The 19,197-nt window shown below is 43.4% G+C and overlaps 1 pseudogene; it reads right to left on the bottom strand.

The window, feature by feature from the left end:
- The window catches only part of LOC103412062 (protein TRIGALACTOSYLDIACYLGLYCEROL 4, chloroplastic-like), a 33,808-nt pseudogene extending 33,050 nt beyond the window's left edge, over positions 1-758 (bottom strand).
- Positions 759-19,197: the final 18,439 nt, after the last annotated feature.

The following is a 19,197-nucleotide window of genomic DNA, read 5'->3' as shown; positions in this document are numbered from 1 at the left end:
TGTTTGAGTGATTTCTCTTGTATTAGTTTGTGTGAGAATAAGAAAAGTTTTGAGTGTTACCTTGAATATTCTTTTTCTCTTGCCTATCAATTTCCGCTGTGTTACATTCTTATTTGTGAGATAGACATCTCCAAAGTAGAGAAGTCTTTTAAATCCCAACACGGCCATGGCGGAGCCCTCAAGGGTCTGAGGTGAAGAAACGTTCAAGTCCCAGAAGGTTGAGTCCATTGCCGTCCTCAGGTTCACCATTGTTGGCTGTCGAAAGAGTGAGGGAGCACGAATTCTTTTTGGTTTCGGTTTTGGGGTTTAAGTGGTGGGTTTGTGATGGTTTTATTTTTCTCTTCCTTTGGGTCCTTATCTGTCTTGAAATGAGCATGAACATGGTGTATCCTCTTTATCGCATTTCGTGCTCATGACATGATATTAAGTGGAGAAAAACTTATGAGTTATAATTGTTTCATTGGCTTGAGACTCTACCATGGCGATGTATCACTATCATGGAAGTACTTTGCGAGAAAGAGATTGGTGGTTGAGAAATCCGCAAAATCCACCATGGTGTGAAAGGAGAAGGTGGTGATGGAGTGTTCATATGTTATGTTTCAATGAAGGATGGTACTAGTTTAAGGGAGGTGAATAGGTTCCAATTTATAAATTTAATGTTAATTTCGATTCTCAAATTAATTTTCATGTTCACATCATATGAAATATCCTACATAATAAACAAATAAAATGTACACACGGAAGTAGGAAAATCCTCAGGCTCCCTCCCAAGTCCCAAGTCAGGACAAATGAGGACGGAAAGACTTACAAAACTCATCAACTAGTAGGCAATTTTATCTCCATGCTTTGCTACTCAAACTAACTCCGCCTGTGTAAGTTTATCTTACATTGCCGGTCCCAAGCCCGGGTAAAGGAGGAGGGGGAGGGCGTCAGGTAGTCGACAGCGGGCACTCCACAGTTACGTCGAATCCTTATGAAAATGAATCCAGAACGAAATCGCGCTAAAGCTAGGGCGTCACCCGTAAGTGGCGTGCTGTGTGGCGCGAGCACAGTGATAAGTGAACAAGGGTCGCTGTATCTCCATCGGCACCCAAATGCAGTGTTAAATGAGCAAGGGGGCCATAGAAACTTCTTTTCGAACGACTCCACTCAAAGTTGTTTGGGACCATATGCTCCTATCAACTTTACACAGGACACACAAAAGAAGTACTTTGATCCTATTGGACGGGGGAGGGTGAAGAAGCTAGGACAGAATGGTAGAGTTTAAGAGAGTAGAATGCGTTTAGGAACGTGGAATATAGGAACCTTAACGGGAAAATCTATGGAAGTAGTGGAAGTTATGGTGAGGAGAAGGATAAATATTATGTGCCTACAAGAAACTAAGTGGGTTGGTCTTAAGGCAAAGGATCTAGAAAACTCAGGGTTTAAACTTTGGTATTCAGGCACAAATAGAACGAGAAACGGTGTTGGCATCATCGTGGACAAGACCTTAACACAAGATGTTGTAGATGTCAAAAGGGTAGGAGATAGAATCATGGCAATCAAGATTGTAATAGGACAAGAACTCATCAATGTTATTAGTGCGTACGCACCTCAAGTAGGGTTGGATACGAGTTCGAAGGAGAAATTTTGGGAAGACCTTGGAGACTTGGTGCAAGGAATTGCCCAGACGGAGAAGTTATTTATAGGAGGAGATTTAAATGGACACGTGGGCAGGGAAACAGGCAACTATAGAGGTTTTCATGGTGGCCATGGTTTTGGGGAGAGAAACGAGGATGGGGAAGCTATCTTGGATTTTGCAATGGCATATGATCTCTTCTTAGCCAACACCTTCTTTAAGAAGAGAGAAGAACATGTGATCACCTACAAGAGTGGGTCGTAAAAAACACAAATAGATTTTCTTCTAATGAGGAAAGGGGATCATATAACTTGTAAGGATTGCAAAGTTATACCGAGAGAGAGCTTGGCTAATCAACATCGCTTGTTGGTGATGGATGTACATATCAAAAGAGTGAGAAAAAAGAACAAGACTTGGAAGTGCCCAAGGACTAGATGGTGGAATCTAAAAGGAGAAAAACAAGTCATTTTCAAAGAGAAAGTAATCACCCAGTATGGGTGGGATAGAGAGGGGGAAGCTAGCCAAAGGTAGGATTCCATGGCTAGTTGTATCCGAAAAGTAGCAAAAGAGGTATTAGGAAAGTCCAAGGGCTTTGCCCCACACCAAAAGGAATCTTGGTGGTGGAATGAGGAGGTACAAACAAAGGTGAGGGCTAAGAAGGAATGTTGTAAAGCCTTATACAAGGACAGGACCGATGAAAATGGTGAAAGGTATAGAAGAGCGAAGCAAGAGGCGAAGAAAGCTGTGAGAGAAGCTAAGTTAACGGCTTATGACGACATGTATAAGCGACTAGATACCAAAGAAGGAGAGTTGGATATCTATAAACTAGCTAGAGCAAAGGAAAAGAAGACAAGGGATCTAAACCAAGTGAGGTGCATCAAGGATGAGGATGGAAAGGTTCTTGCTACAGAGAATACGGTTAAAGACAGATGGAGAGGTTATTTTCATAATCTTTTCAATGAAGGACATGAAATGAGTACTTCTTTAGGGGAGTTGAGTAACTAAGAAGAGTGTAGAAACTACTCCTTTTATCGTCGAATCAGGAAGGAAGAAGTGGTTGTAGCTTTGAAGAAGATGAAGCATAGAAAAGCAGTGGGCCCAGACGATATACCGATCGAAGTGTGGAAAGTCCTGGGAGAGACAGGTATAGCATGGCTCACTGACCTTTTCAATAGGATTTTGAAAATGAAGAATATGCCAACTGAGTGGCAAAAGAGCTAATGAACTATAGGGGTATTAAACTAATGATTCATACAATGAAGCTCTGGGAGAGAGTCATTGAGCATAGATTGAGGCAAGAGACACGGGTTTCGGACAACCAATTCGGGTTCATGCCAGGGCGCTCAACCATGGAGGCAATCTATCTCTTATGAAGATTGATGGAAAGATATAGAGATGGGAAAAAGGATTTACACATGGTCTTTATAGATTTGGAAAAAGCGTATGATAGGTCCCAAGATACATTCTTTGGAGGATTTTAGAGAAGAAAGGAGTACGAGTAGCATATATCCAAGCTATAAAGGATATGTATGAAGGAGCAAAAACTCTCGTAAGAACTCATGAAAGACAAACCGAAAGCTTCCCCATAACTGTAGGATTACATCAAGGCTCATCCTTAAGTCCTTACCTTTTTGCGTTGGTAATGAATGAGTTAACAGGACATATTCAAGATGATATTCTTTGGTGTTTGCTTTTCGCAGACGATATAGTGTTGATAGATGAAACTCAGGAAGGTGTAAATGCGAAGCTTAACCTTTGGAGAGAAGTGTTGGAATCTAAAGGTCTTCGCCTAAGCCGATCAAAGACAGAATATATGGAGTGCAAGTTCTGTGCAAATGGAGGCCAAAATGAGTTAGGGGTGAGGATCGGAGATCAGGAAATACCAAAGAGCGATCGTTTTTGCTACTTAGGATCTATCTTGTAAAAGAACGGATAATTAGATGGAGATCTCAACCATAGAATACAAGCTGGATGGATGAAGTGGAAGAGTGCATCCGGCGTGTTGTGTGACCGCCGTATGCCACTGAAGCTCAAGGGCAAATTTTATAGGACGGCAATAAGGCCGGCGATGCTGTATGGCACAGAATGTTGGGCGGTGAAGCATCAACACGTACACAAAATGGGTATAGCGGAGATGAGGATGCTTCGTTGGATGTGTGGGCACACGAGAAAGAATAAGATTAGGAATGTGGATATCAAAGGTAAAGTAGGAGTAGCCGAAATTGTAGGAAAATTGAGAGAAAATCGGTTACAGTGGTTTGGACATGTGCAAAGAAGGTCTACTGACGCTCCGGTTAGAAGATGCGACTACGGGACAGAGGTTCAGGGCCGAAGGGGTAGAGGAAGACCTAGGAAAACTTTGGAAGAGACTTTAAGAAAAGACTTAAAGTATTTGGATCTAACAGAGGACATGACAAAGGACCAAGCACAATGGCGTTCTAAGATTCATATAGCCGACCCCACTCAGTGAAGAAGGTTTTGGTGTATTTAACACAATACGTTGAAATGAAGCAAAGCTTATTTATTGATATCTCCGATAAGTTACAAATATGTACATATACATGAGTCAAAATAAACACACAAGAGGGAGCCTTCACAAAGGTTGCTTAGGAGAAGTCTCAGCAGTCGGTAGAGCCCTAGAAAGAGAAGGCACCGGAGAGGGATCATTCAGAGCCTCGGTACTGGACAGAACCCTAGAAGAAGGAGGCATCGAAGGTTGATCATTTGGAGCTTCATTACGCGGTACAGCCCTAGAAGACGAAGGCAATAAATGCCTTTGGAACAAACCCATAAACCGCTGATGATCAAGTAAAACCCGACCATCAGATTCCTTCATCTGGTCAAGCTTCCTCTTCATGTTTGTAGCATAGTCATGTGCGAGCCGGTGCAACTGTTTATTCTCATGCTTGAGCCCTCTAATCTCCTATTTGAGACTCATCACTTCAGCCGCCAATGATTCAACTTGGCGGGTTCGAGCAAATAGGCGCTGGACCATATTAGACACAGAACCTGCACACTGAACACTGAGAGCCAGAGAATCCTTAACAGCTAACTCATCAGACCGGTAGTCTGTTATCTTTAGGAGTGAGAAGGTTCCTGGCCACCACCACAGCAGTCATATCATTCTTCATCACGGAATCCCTAACGGTAAGAGGACCAGTAAGGGATAAGAAGGATGGGCGCCATATGTTGTCTGGAGAAGGCTGGCTGCCTCTTCAACAAGATTCAAGTCAAAACGACGGTCAGAGGGGCCAGAAATTTTCAAAGGTGTTGAAGAGGGAAGAGGTCGGACAAATCAAGATCTTAGAAGTGCAAGAAGGGAGCTGCTACTGGTGAAGATTCAAGTGTGCTTTGGAACTTAATGCCAGCCTCTATAAAAATCTGCACTCGACGGAGCTTCAGAAATCGAAGAGGCATTTGCCCAGAAATCGAAGAGGCGTTTGCTTTCTCAAAAGCTGGGCTGCTCAGAGACCACGAGGGCCGATCTTAGAAATCGAAGAGGCATTTGCTTTCTCAAAAGATGGGCTGCTCAAAGACCACGAAGGCCGATCTCAGAAATCGAAGAGGCGCTTGCTTTCTCAAAAGCTGGGCTGCTCAGAGACCACGATGGCCGATCTCAGAAATCGAAGAGGCATTTGCTTTCTCAAAAGCTGGGCTGCTCAAAGACCACGAAGGCCGATCTCAGAAATCGAAGAGGCGCTTACTTTCTCAAAAGCTGGGCTGCTCAGAGACCACGAGGGCCGATCTCAGAAATCGAAGAGGCATCTGCTTTTTTCAGCCTTGTTAGCACCTGTCACATGCACACTCAGCTTTGCTGAAATTACGGGCATTCTGTTAAAGATTTCTGGTGAAGTTGAAAGCACGTGAATCTTACTGTTCAATCATCCACTTTTCACACGCACCATCAACTCATGGGTACCACAGATAACTTTGCCAAAGATCTCTGACAAAGTTTAGACACGTGAAGCTTGCAGCTTCCACTACATCGCTATGACCAAGAAGTGTAAAAGAATAGCAAAGAAACAGCACTAACAAAGTTTAGACATATAAATTTTGAAGGTCTAGCTACCATATTATTACCCACAAGGGTAAAGGAACAACACCGCTGCTGGATAATTGAAAAGTCCCTGTGTGTCAACCTCTGTCCTCCGTGGCAAGGTAGACTAGCAAACATGCCCAACCTTTACTTACATTCGAGAAAACACTCCCAACAAGATTGCTTGCTCCAAAATCGAAAAGGCACCGTCCTCCGAATTTCGAGAGCCAGACTCCCAACATGACTACTTTCTCAAAAATCGAAGAGACACCGCTCTCCGAATCTCGAGAGCCAGACTCCCAGCAGGATTGCTCTCTTAAAAATCGAAGAGGCACCGTTCTCCGAATCTCGAGAGCCAGATCCCTGACAGGATTGCTTGTACGAAAACCGAAGAGACACCGCTTTCTCAACTTCGAGAGCCAGATCTCCTTGGATAAAGCTTGTCTGTAATTTTCACACGCAACATCAGCTTTCCAGATACCACATACCACTTTTTCAAAGTGCTCTGACACACGTGAAGCTGGCAGCTCCCACTACCGTGCTATGACCAAGCAGGGTAAAGGAATATCATTACTACTTGTTGTTAGGGAAACTCCTATCTGAGAGGGCACTCCCAACGAAGCCTCTCGAAATACTCAGCTTTCTTTCCCGCCGATAATACCTTTGCAAACAAGCTACACCAGAGCAAGAATATCTCATATCATCAGGGTTAAAAGCAAGAGTATCCCATATCATGCTTTTTCCCTGTCTTTTCCTTTGGCCTTGTTCTTACCTGCAAGACAAGGAGAAAGAGAGCAATCAGTCAGCACTTGGAATCAAGCTTCCAGTCAGGAACTAACTGCCTGGAACCCCTTACCTGATTACTTACCTGACATTGCTCTCGAGTACTCGTCTTCAACATCTTATGCTTTCAGAGAAGATACCACATCTGCCTGAGGAACAGATAGGGAAAGTGAGAAGGATACAAGGAAGCATGTGGAGACAAGCGTAACAGAACACGTGCCGATACATCCACTACTTTGGCAACAACAAAAGTATCCCGTATTAGCAGGGTCGAACGTACTCTAGATTTGATGGACTTGTTTTGACCCTCAAATTCTTCAGTCGGCCTTATACTCTGGAGGAAACCAGAAAATCCTCCAGCCCAGTTCAAGAATAAGCCTGTGGAAAGTTACTTCTTCAAAAGCAAAAGTATCTCATATCATCTATTCTCCTTTTCTTTTCTTTATCCTTTATGCTGCCTGCAAGATAAGGAGAATGAGAACAATCAGCCGGAACTCGAAATCAAACTTCTGATCTGGGACTGATTGCTTGGAGCTCTAATTGCTTACCTTGTATGTCACCTCTTTCAGCAGATCACCTAGCTCGGCGACTTGGGGGACTCCTACTACATGGTTTGTATCTCGCTTGACCAAGCCTGAAACTACAAGTAAGCTTCAAGTGAAATTGATACATTACCTTGTGCATCTCCACCAGTTAAAGATATCACCCCTGGATGGAGGAAGCGTACTTCCAGAGAAGATGTCACATCTACCTATGAGACAGATAAGGCAAGTGAAGACGAGAGCTTGAACCTATGTTATTTGTACTAAATCATTCACTTGTACTCACTAAAGGAAAACTTGAACCTATGTACTTGCGTAAACCCTTCACAATTAATGAGAACTCCTCTACTCCGTGGACATAGCCAATCTGGGTGAACCACGTACATCTTGTGTTTGCTTTCCTGTCTCTATCCATTTACATACTTATCCACACTAATGACCAAAGCAATCTAGCGAAGATCACAAACTTAATACTTTCTATTGTACCAAAGTCCTCACTGATTTTGTGCATCAACAATCCTTAAGTCTTTACCTTTTTGCGTTGGTAATGGATGAGTTAACAGGACATATTCAAGATGATATTCCTTGGTGTATGCTTTTCGCAAACGATATAGTGTTGATAGATGAAACTCGGAGGGGTAAATGCGAAGCTTAACCTTTGGAGAGAAGTGTTGGAATCTAAAGGTCTTCGTCTAAGCCGATCAAAGACAGAATATATGGAGTACAAGTTCAGTGCAAATGGAGGCCAAAATGAGTTAGGGGTGAGGATCGGAGATCAGGAAATACCAAAGAGCGACCGTTTTTGCTACCTAGAATCTATCTTGCAAAAGAACGGAGAATTAGATGGAGATCTCAACCATAGAATACAAACTGGATGGATGAAGTGGAAGAGTGCATCCGACGTGTTGTGTGACCGTCGTAGGCCACTAAAGCTCAAGGGAAAATTTTATAGGACGGCAATAAGGCCGGCGATGCTGTATGGCACAGAATGTTGGACGGTGAAGTATCAACATGTACACAAAATGGGTTTGGACATGTGCAAAGAAGGCCTACTGACGCTCCGATTCGAAGATGTGACTACGGAATAGAGGTTCAGGACCGAATGGGTAGAGGAAGACCTAGGAAAACTTTGGAAGAGACCCTAAGAAAAGACTTAGAGTACTTGGATCTAACGAAGGACATGACACAAAACCGAGCGCAATGGCGTTCTAGGATTCATATAGCCAACCCCACTTAGTGGGAAAAGGCTTTGTTGTTGTTGTTGCTTTGCTACTCAAACTCTCTTCAGCCTTCAAGTGGATGTGGCACGATACTTACGGAGTCAAGTGCAACCCTGGAATCCACTCTAAAGACAATTGGCCCATAAATCTACAAAGGAAAGGTAATGTGTCAATTACAATTGGATTTTCATAAATCTACAAAGGAAAGGTAATGTGTCAATTACAATTGGATTTTCATCCCAGTAACCAAAACATTCACCCCAGCCACGCATGTTAATAGCCATATAAAGGCATCCTCTCATTTTAAAGTTCTACGCTGATCTGATAGTCGTACATTAAAACACATGAGCAAACGACTGTACAGATACATCAGCAGAAAAATGACTGCAGATTATAGAACTCAGACAGGGCATACACGCTTCCACAAGTACCAATTAGCGAATGACTATGCAGGTTTTGTAACATATTGTGCATAACTGCATTTAAAAATTATCTGCCAACTTAAGGTGCACAACATTTAAACAGTTAAGGTATAAATAGAAATACATGCTGCTGAAAGACTAGATTGATCCTAGGGGAGGACATCGGATCTTTTGCACTATTAGCAGAGGAACTCTTCAAACCATTAATAAACCTTTTAGCCAAAGCTGAAGCTGAACAAATATCCAGACGAGAAGCAATCCTGGTTAGATCACCGTAGAGCTCTCTAAATTTCCCGTGCTGGAAAGTACAGCAGAGAGAGCCGAAAAAATCAGCACTAAATGGATTTCTTTTCTTATTGCTCCTAGAATTGTCCTCGTCTCCCTTCATATCAATTGCCACTGGGTTGTACCCATCCTGAAACCAGGCAGTGCAGCTTCTACCAAAAATGTAATGCCACCGTTGACCAGAAGAAAAGTGAGAAATGGCATTACAATTTCATTTTGCAAATAAGATTCATATAGCCGATCCCACTCAGTGACTTGAATTTTCCAAGTCTCTAACCGAGAAGTTTTCCTCACTCGGGAAATTAAGGGAACACTACCCCAACCTACATGCTCCACTCAGAAAGCTTCAACATACAAGCTTCAACAAAAGAAAATTCAAAGAACTTAGCGAAGAAGGCTTTGGTGTATTTAACACAATACGTTGAAATGAAGGAAAGCTTATTTATTGATATCCCCGATAAGCTACAAATATGTACATATACATGAGTCAAAATAAACACACAAGAGGGAGCCTTCACAAAGGTTGCTTAGGAGAAGTCTCAGCAGTCGGTAGAGCCCCAGAAAGAGAAGGCACTGGAGGGGGATCATTTGGAGCCTCAGTACTGGACAGAACCCTAGAAGGAGGAGGCATCAGAGGTTGATCATTTGGAGCTTCATTACGCGGTACAACCCCAGAAGACGAAGGCAATAAATGCCTTTGGAACAAACCCACAAATCTCTGATGATCAAGTAAAACCTGACCATCAGTTTCCTTCATCTGGTCAAGCTTCCTCTTCATGTTTGTAGCATAGTCATGTGCGAGCCGGTGCAACTGTTTATTCTCATGCTTGAGCCCTCTAATCTCCTGTTTGAGACTCATCACTTCAGCCGCCAATGATTCAACTTGGCGGGTTCGAGCAAATAGGCGTTGGGCCATATTAGACACAGAACCTGCACACTGAACACTGAGAGCCAGCGAATCCTTAACAGCTAACTCATCAGACCGTTTGGAAAGTAGTCTGTTATCTTTGGGAGTAAGAAGGTTCCTGGCCACCACCGCAGCGGTCATATCATTCTTCATCACGGAATCCCCAACGGTAAGAGGACCAGTTGGGGAGACGAAGGATGGGCGCCATATGTTGTCTGGAGAAGGCGGGGCTGCCTCTTCAACAAGGTTCAAGTCAAAACGACGGTCGGAGGGGCCATACATTTTCAAAGGTGTTGAAGAGAGAAGAGGTCGGACAAATCAAGATCTTAGAAGTGCAAGAATGAAGCTTCTACTGGTGGAGATTCAAGTGTGCTTTGGAACTTAATGCCAGCCTCTATAAAAATCTGCACTCGACGGAGCTTCAGAAATCAAAAAGGCGCCTCCTCAGAAATCGAAGAGGCGTTTGCTTTCTTAAAAGTTGGGCTGCTTAGAGATCACGAGGGTTGATCTCAGAAATCGAAGAGCCGTTTGCTTTCTCAAAAGTTGGGCTGCTCAAAGACCACGAAGGCCGATCTCAGAAATCGAAGAGGCGCTCGCTTTCTCAAAAGCTGGGCTCCCTAGAGACCACGAGGGCCGATCTCAGAAATCGAAGAGGCACCTACTTTTCCAGCCTTGTCAGCACCTGTCACACGCACACTCAGCTTTGTGGAAATTATGGGCATTCTGTCAAAGACTTCTGGGGAAGTAGAAAACACATGAATCTTACTGTTTAATCACCCACTTCCCACACGCAACAATAGCTCATGGGTACCACAGATAACTTTGCCAAAGTTCTCTGCCAAAGTTGAGCACGTGAAGCTTGCAGCTCCCACTACATCGCTCTGACCATATTATTACCCACAAGGGTAAAGGAACAGTACCACTGCTGGATAATTGGAAAGTCCATGTATGTCAACCTCTGTGCTTCGTGGCAAGGTAGACTAGCAAACATGCCCAACCTTTACTCACATTCGAGAAAACACTCCCAATAAGATTGCTTGCTCCAAAATCGAAGAGGCACCGTCCTCCGAATCTAAAGAGCCAGACTCCCAACATGACTACTTTCTTAAAAATCGAAGAGAGGGTAAAGGAACAGTACCATTGCTGGATAATTGGAAAGTCCCTGTGTGTCAACCTCTGTGCTTCGTGCCAAGGTAGACTAGCAAACATGCCCAACCTTTACTCACATTCGAGAAAACACTCCCAACAAGATTGCTTGCTCCAAAATCGAAGAGGCACCGCCCTCCAAATCTCGAGAGCCACTCTCCCAACATGATTACTTTCTCAAAAATCGAAGAGACACTGCTCCCCGAATCTCGAGAGCCAGACCCCCAGCATGATTGCTTTCTCAAAAATCGGTGAGGCACCGTTCTCCGAATCAATCGAAGAGGCGCTCGCTTTCTCAAAAGCTGGGCTGCTCAGAGACCACGAGGGCCGATCTCAGAAATCGAAGAGGCATCTACTTTTCTAGCCTTGTCAGCATCTGTCACACGCACACTCAGCTTTGCAGAAATTATGCGCATTCTGTCGAAGACTTCTGGTGAAGTAGAAAGCACATGAATCTTATTGTTCAATCACCCACTTCCCACACGCAACAATAACTCATGGGTACCACAGATCACTTTGCCAAAGTTCTCTGCCAAAGTTGAGCATGTGAAGCTTGCAGCTCCCACTACATCGCTCTGACCAAGAAAGGTAAAAGAATAGCAAAGAAACAGCACTAACAAAGTTTAGACACATAAATTTTGAAGGTCTAGCTACCATATTATTACCCACAAGGGTAAAGGAACAGTACCACTGCTGGATAATTGGAAAGTCCCTATGTGTCAACCTCTGTGCTTCGTGGCAAGGTAGACTAGCAAACATGCCCAACCTTTACTCACATTCGAGAAAACAGTCCGAACAAGATTGCTTGCTCCAAAATCGAAGAGGCACCGTCCTCCGAATCTCGAGAGCCAGACTCCCAACATGACTACTTTCTCAAAATCGAAGAGAGGGTAAAGGAACAGTACCATTGCTGGATAATTGGAAAGTCCCTGTGTGTCAACCTTTGTGCTTCGTGGCAAGGTAGACTAGCAAACATGTCCAACCTTTACTCACATTCGAGACAACACTCCCAACAAGATTGCTTGCTCCAAAATCGAAGAGGCACCGCCTTCCGAATCTCGAGAGCCATACTCCCAACATGATTACTTCCTCAAAAATCGAAGAGACACTGCTCTCCGAATCTCGAGAGTCAGACCCCCAGCATGATTGCTTTCTCAAAAATCGAAGAGGCATCGTTCTCCGAATCTCGAGAGCCAGATACCACAGACCATTTTTTCAAAGTGCTCTGACAGAGTTAAAACATGTGAAACTGGCAGCTCCCACTACCGTGCTATGACCAAGCAGGGTAAAGGAATAGCATTACTACTTGTTGTTAGGGAGACTCCTATATATGTCGACCTCCATCCCCAACGGACAGGCAGACCTGCAAAAATGCTCAACCCTTCATCATATCTGAGAGGGCACTCCCAACAAAGCCTTTCGAAATATTCAGCTTTCTTTCCCCCCGATAATACCTCTGCAAACAAGCTATACTAGAGCAAGAATATCTCATATCATCAGGGTTAAAAGCAAGAGTATCCCATATCATGCTTTTTCCCTGTTTTTTCTTTTGGCCTTGTTTTTACCTGCAAGACAAGGAGAAAGAGAGCAATCAGTCAGCACTTGGAATCAAGCTTCCAGCCAGGAACTGACTGCCTGGAACCCCTTACCTGATTACTTACCTGGCATTGCTCTCGAGTACTCATCTTCATCATCTTATGTTTCCAGGGAAGATTCCGCATCTGCTTGAGGAACAGATAGGGCAAGTGCGAAGGATACAAGGAAGCATGTGGAGACAAGCGTAACAGCACACGTGCCGATACATCCATTACTCTGTCAAAAGCAAAAGTATCCCATATCAGCAGGGTGGAACGTACTCTAGATTTGATGGACTTGTTTTGACCCTCAAATTCTTCAGTCGGCCTTATACTCTGGAGGAAACCAGAAAACCCTCCAGCTCAGTTCAAGAATAAGCCTGTGGAAAGTTACTTCTTCAAAAGCAAAAGTATCTCATATCATCTCTTCTCATTTTTCTTCTCTTTATCCTTCATGCTGCTGCAAGATGGGGAGAAGGTGAACAATCAGTCGGAGCTCTGATTGCTTACCTTGTCTGTCACCTCTTTCAGCAGACCCCCTAGCTCGGCGACTTGGGGGACTCCTACTACATGGTTTGTATCGCGCTTGACCAAGCCTGAAACTACAAGTAAGCTTCAAGTGAAATTGATACATTACCTTGTGCATCTCCACCAGTTAAAGATACCACCCCTGGATGGAGGAAGAGTACTTCCAGAGAAGATGCCACATCTACCTATGAGACAGATAAGGCAAGTCAAGACGACACCACACTCCGATACTTAGAAGTTTCGTGATTACGAGATCATTCTCCCACAATATTTCCTAATGTCATTTGTACTAAATCATTCACTCGTACTCACTAAAGGAGAGCTTGAACCTATGTACTTGTGTAAACCCTTCACAATTAATGAGAACTCTTCTATTCCGTGGACGTAGCCAATCTGGGTGAACCACGTACATCTTGTGTTTGCTTTCCTATCTCTATCCATTTATATACTTATCCACACTAATGACCGGAGCAATCTAGCGAAGATCACAAAAAGTGACCGTTTTCGTTACCTAGGATCTATCTTGCAAGAGAACGGAGAATTAGATGGAGATCTCAACCATAGAATACGAGCTGGATGGAAAGAGTGCATCCGGCGTGTTGTGTGACCGTCGTAGGCCACTGAAGCTCAAGGGAAAATTTTATAGGACGGCAATAAGGCCAGCGATGTTGTATGGCAGAGAATGTTGGGTGGTGAAGCATCAACACGTACACAAAATGGGTGTAGCGGAGATGAGGATGCTTCGTGGGATGTGTGGGCACACGAGAAAGGATAAGATTGGGAATGAGGATATCCGAGGTAAAGTAGGAATAGCCGAAATTGTAGGAAAGATGAGAGAAAATCGGCTCTGGTGATTTGGACATGTGTAAAGAAGGCCGACTGACGCTCCGGTTCGAAGATGTGACTACGGGACAGAGGTTCAGGGCCGAAGGGGTAGAGGAAGACCTAGGAAAACTTTGGAAGAGACTCTAAGAAAAGACTTAGAGTACTTGGATCTAACGGAGGGCATGACACAAAACCGAGCGCAATGGCGTTCTAGGATTCATATAGCCGACCCCACTTAGTGGGAAAAGGCTTTGTTGTTGTTGTTGTATAGAATTCCGTATCTGGTCTTCTGTGGTGCAAACATCAGGAAATAGTAAAGGTAAAATCCTTAAGAGATTGCACACTGTCGGCAACAGACCTGGACTAATAAACACAAAACAAAAATATTGGATTGTTCTGTTAGAACTTTTGTCTCTAGAATTATATTTTATTACTATTATTTATGATGTTTTTTTTTACTGCAGGCACATCTACCTACAACCACGGAACAGATGAAACGAGGTGACATACTCATTACATATGCTGGGTTTAATATTAAAGTAGAAAACTACTACACATACAATATAAGTGAAACTAAGAGGTACCAAAACATGTATACATGTATAAAAACAGGCAAATGTATAAGCTAAAAAGTTATACGATATTGCACCTGAGTATTGGTATAAAACTTCCAACAAAAATGTAATGAGATAATACAAGTTATCACAGAAAATATGAGTAATGTGTAAAATTACCAAAAATTCCAGATACTGAAGAATGAGGTTCTTTATGACGCACATCATAAGATGGCCGCCAAAACCAACCCTTTTCTTTCTGTATCATGATGTCTTTTCGTGTCTCATTTTGCCTCCACAGATCTTGGCTTTTTTCATAAGAAAAGGCAGCCTTTGCGCAGAATCCAGGCATTAGAGAAGTAGGTGCCTCACCATCTACGGAATTAACTGCCTGGATGTTTTTAGGTAGACCAATGCGGTACCACAATCCAGAACCGGAAACAAGTGATGACATATCTAAGGACATTGACTCAGGCAAATCCCAGTATTTTCCTTTATGGTCAACGAACAGTTCAGGCCATGCAGCCTCAAGTGTAATATCATGGTAATAAAGCTCATAATTTAAACATGAAGATAAATGAAGGAAATAAAGGTACAGACATGAACTTTTTCACTAACACAGCTTAGGGAGCACATGTGCAATGTTAAAGGTACAGACATTAACTTTTTCTGTACATGGCTCTTAATTTGCAGACATGAAACTTTCCACTTTTATCTATGTTCGGTGCAGTGCATATGTGCAATGTTGTCTAGCCATGTAACCTATATTTAAAGGTGGTAAACATAAGAAACTTGTAAATTAAGCCGTCTGAAGCATGTGATAAATATGACCTATATCCAAGGTATGTTCAGGAAAGAATTGAAAAAATTGTGGCCTCATTTGGTCTCTAAGATTGGATTGAAATGGACAACCCACTATATTCAAGGTATGTTGACGAAAGAAATGAAAAAAATGTGGGTTACTTGAAGGTAGGAGATGGATTATTTTCGACTAGATACCAAAGAAGGAGAGTTGGATATCTATAAACTAGCTAGAGCAAGGGAAAAGAAGACAAAGGACCTAAACCAAGTGAGGTGCATCAAGGATGAGGATGGAAAGGTTCTTGCTACAGAGAACGCGGTTAAAGACAGATGGAAAGGTTATTTTCATAATCTTTTCAATGAAGGACATGAAAGGAGTGCTTCTTTAGGGGAGTTGAGTAACTCAGAAGAGTGTAGAAACTACTCTTTTTATCATAGAATCCGGAAGGAAGAAGTGGGTGTAGCTTTGAAGAAGATGAAGCATAGAAAAGCAGTAGGCCCAGACGATATACCAATCGAAGTGTGGAAAGTTTTGGGAGAGACAGGTATAACATGGCTCACTGACCTTTTCAATAGGATTTTGAAAACAAAGAAGATGCCGAATGAGTGGCGAATGAGCACTTTGGTGCCTATCTACAAGAATAAGGGCGATGTACAAAATTGCATGAACTATAGGGGAATTAAGCTAATGAGTCATACAATGAAGCTCTGGGAGAGAGTCATTGAGCATAGATTGAGGCAAGAGACACGGGTTTCGGACAACCAATTCGGATTCATGCCAGGGCGCTCAACCATGGAGGCAATCTATCTCTTACGAAGATTGATGGAAAGATATAGAGATGGGAAAAAGGATTTACACATGGTCTTTATAGATTTGGAAAAAGCGTATGATAGGGTCCCAAGAGACATTCTTTGGAGGATTTTAGAGAAGAAAGGAGTACGAGTAGCATATATCCAAGCTATACAGGATATGTATGAAGGAGCAAAGACTGCCGTAAGAACTCATGAAGGACAAACCGAAAGCTTTCCCATAACTGTAGGATTACATCAAGGCTCATCCTTAAGTCCTTACCTTTTTGCGTTGGTAATGGATGAGTTAACAGGACATATTCAAGGTGATATTCCTTGGTGTATGCTTTTCGCAGACGATATAGTGTTGATAGATGAAACTCAGGAAGGGGTAAATGCAAAGCTTAACCTTTGGAGAGAAGTGTTGGAATCTAAAGGTCTTCGCCTAAGCCGATCAAAGACAGAATATATGGAGTGCAAGTTCAGTGCAAATGGAGGCCAAAACGAGTTAGGGGTGAGGATCGGAGATCAAGAAATACCAAAGAGCGACCGTTTTCGTTACCTAGGATCTATCTTGCAAAAGAACGGAGAATTAGATGGAGATCTCAACCATAGAATACAAGCTGGATGGATGAAGTGGAAGAGTGCATCCGGCGTGTTGTGTGACCGCCGTATGCCACTGAAGCTCAAGGGAAAATTTTATAGGACGACAATAAGGCCGGCGATGCTGTATGGCACAGAATGTTGGGCGGTGAAGCATCAACACGTACACAAAATGGGTGTAGCGGAGATGAGGATGCTTCGTTGGATGTGTGGGCACACGAGAAAGGATAAGATTAGGAATGAGGATATTCGGGGTAAAGTAGGAGTAGCCGAAATTGAAGGAAAGATGAGAGAAAATCGGTTACGGTGGTTTGGACATGTGCAAAGAAGGCCTACTGACGCTCCGATTAGAAGATGCGACTATAGGACAGAGGTTCAGGGCCGAAGGGGCAGAGGAAGACCTAGGAAAACTTTGGAAGAGACCCTAAGAAAAGACTTAGAGTACTTGGATCTAACGGAGGACATGAAACAGGACAGAACACAATGGCGTTCTAGGATTCATATAGCCGATCCCACTTAGTGACTTGGATTTTCCAAGTCTCCAACCGAGAAGTTTTCCTCACTCGGGAAATTAAGGGAACACTACCTCCACCTATATGCTCCACTCACAAAGCTTCAACATACAAGCTTCAACAAAAGAAAATTCAAAGAACTTAGCGAAGAAGGCTTTGGTGTATTTAACACAATACGTTGAAATGAAGGAAAGCTTATTTATTGATATCCCCGATAAGTTACAAATATGTACATATACTTGAGTCAAAATAAACAAACAAGTGGGAGCCTTCACAAAGGTTGCTTAGGAGAAGTCTCAGCAGTCGGTAGAGCCCCAGAAAGAGAAGGCACCGGAGGGGGATCATTCGGAGCCTCAGTACTGGACAAAACCCTAGAAGGAGGAGGCATCAGAGATTGATCATTTGGAGCTTCATTACGCGGTACAGCCCCAGAAGATGAAGGCAATAAATGCCTTTGGAACAAACCCACAAATCTTTGATGATCAAGTAAAACCTGACCATCAGATTCCTTCATCTGGTCAAGCTTCCTCTTCATGTTTGTAGCATAGTCATGTGCGAGCCGGTGCAACTGTTTATTCTCATGCTTGAGCCCTCTAATCTCCTGTTTGAGACTCATCACTTCAGCCGCCAATGATTCAACTTGGCGGGTTCGAGCGAATAGGCGTTGGGCCATATTAGACACAGAACCTGCACACTGAACACTGAGAGCCAGAGAATCCTTAACAGACAACTCATCAGACCGTTTGGAAAGTAGTCTGTTATCTTTGGGAGTGAGAAGGTTCCTGGCCACTACCGCAGCGGTCATATCATTCTTCATCACGAAATCCCTAACGGTAAGAGGACCAGTAGGGGAGACGAAGGATGGACGCCATATGTTGTCTGGAGAAGGCGGGGCTGCCTCTTCAACAAGGTTCAAGTCAAAACGACGGTCGGAGGGGCCAGACATTTTCAAAGGTGTTGAAGAGAGAAGAGGTCGGACAAATCAAGATCTTAGAAGTGCAAGAATGGAGCTTCTACTGGTGGATATTCAAGTGTGCTTTGGAACTTAATGTCAGCCCCTATAAAAATCTGCACTCGACGAAGCTTCAGAAATCGAAGAGGCGCCTGCTCAGAAATCGAAGAGGCGTTTGCTTTCTCAAAAGCTGGGTTGCTCAGAGACTACGAGGGTCGATCTCAGAAATCGAAGAGGCGTTTGCTTTCTCAAAAGCTGGGCTGCTCAAAGACCATGAAGGCCGATCTCAGAAATCGAAGAGGCGCTTGCTTTCTCAAAAGCTAGGCTGCTCAGAGACCACGAGGGCCGATCTTAGAAATCGAAGAGGCACCTACTTTTTCAGCCTTGTCAGCACCTGTCACACGCACACTCAGCTTTGCAGAAATTACGGGCATTCTGTTGAAGATTTCTGGTGAAGTAGAAAGTACATGAATCTTACTGTTCAATCACCCACTTTCCATACGCAACATTAGCTCATGGGTACCACAGATAACTTTGCCAAAATTCTCTGACAAAGTTGAGACACGTGAAGCTTGCAGCTCCCACTACATCGCTCTGACCAAGAAGGGTAAAAGAATAGCAAAGAAATAGCACTAACAAAGTTTAGACACATAAATTTTGAAGGTCTAGCTACCATATTATTACCCACAAGGGTAAAGGAACAGTACCACTGCTGGATAATTGGAAAGTCCCGGTGTGTCAACCTCTGTGCTTCGTGGCAAGGTAGACTAGCAAACATGCCCAACCTTTACTCACATTCGAGAAAACACTCCTAACAAGATTGCTTGCTCCAAAATCGAAGAGGCACCGCCCTCCGAATCTCGAGAGCCAGACTCCCAACATGATTACTTTCTCAAAAATCGAAGAGAGGGTAAAGGAACAGTACCACTGCTGGATAATTGGAAAGTCCCGGTGTGTCAACCTTTGTGCTTCGTGGCAAGGTAGACTAGCAAACATGCCCAACCTTTACTCACATTCGAGAAAACACTCCCAACAAGATTGCTTGCTCCAAAATCGAAGAGGCACCGCCCTCCGAATCTCGAGAGCCAGACTCCGAACAT

This window comes from Malus domestica, chromosome 07, assembly GCF_042453785.1.
Source record: "Malus domestica chromosome 07, GDT2T_hap1".
Classification (NCBI taxonomy): domain Eukaryota; kingdom Viridiplantae; phylum Streptophyta; class Magnoliopsida; order Rosales; family Rosaceae; genus Malus; species Malus domestica.
This window is presented reverse-complemented; position numbering and strand designations above follow the sequence as displayed.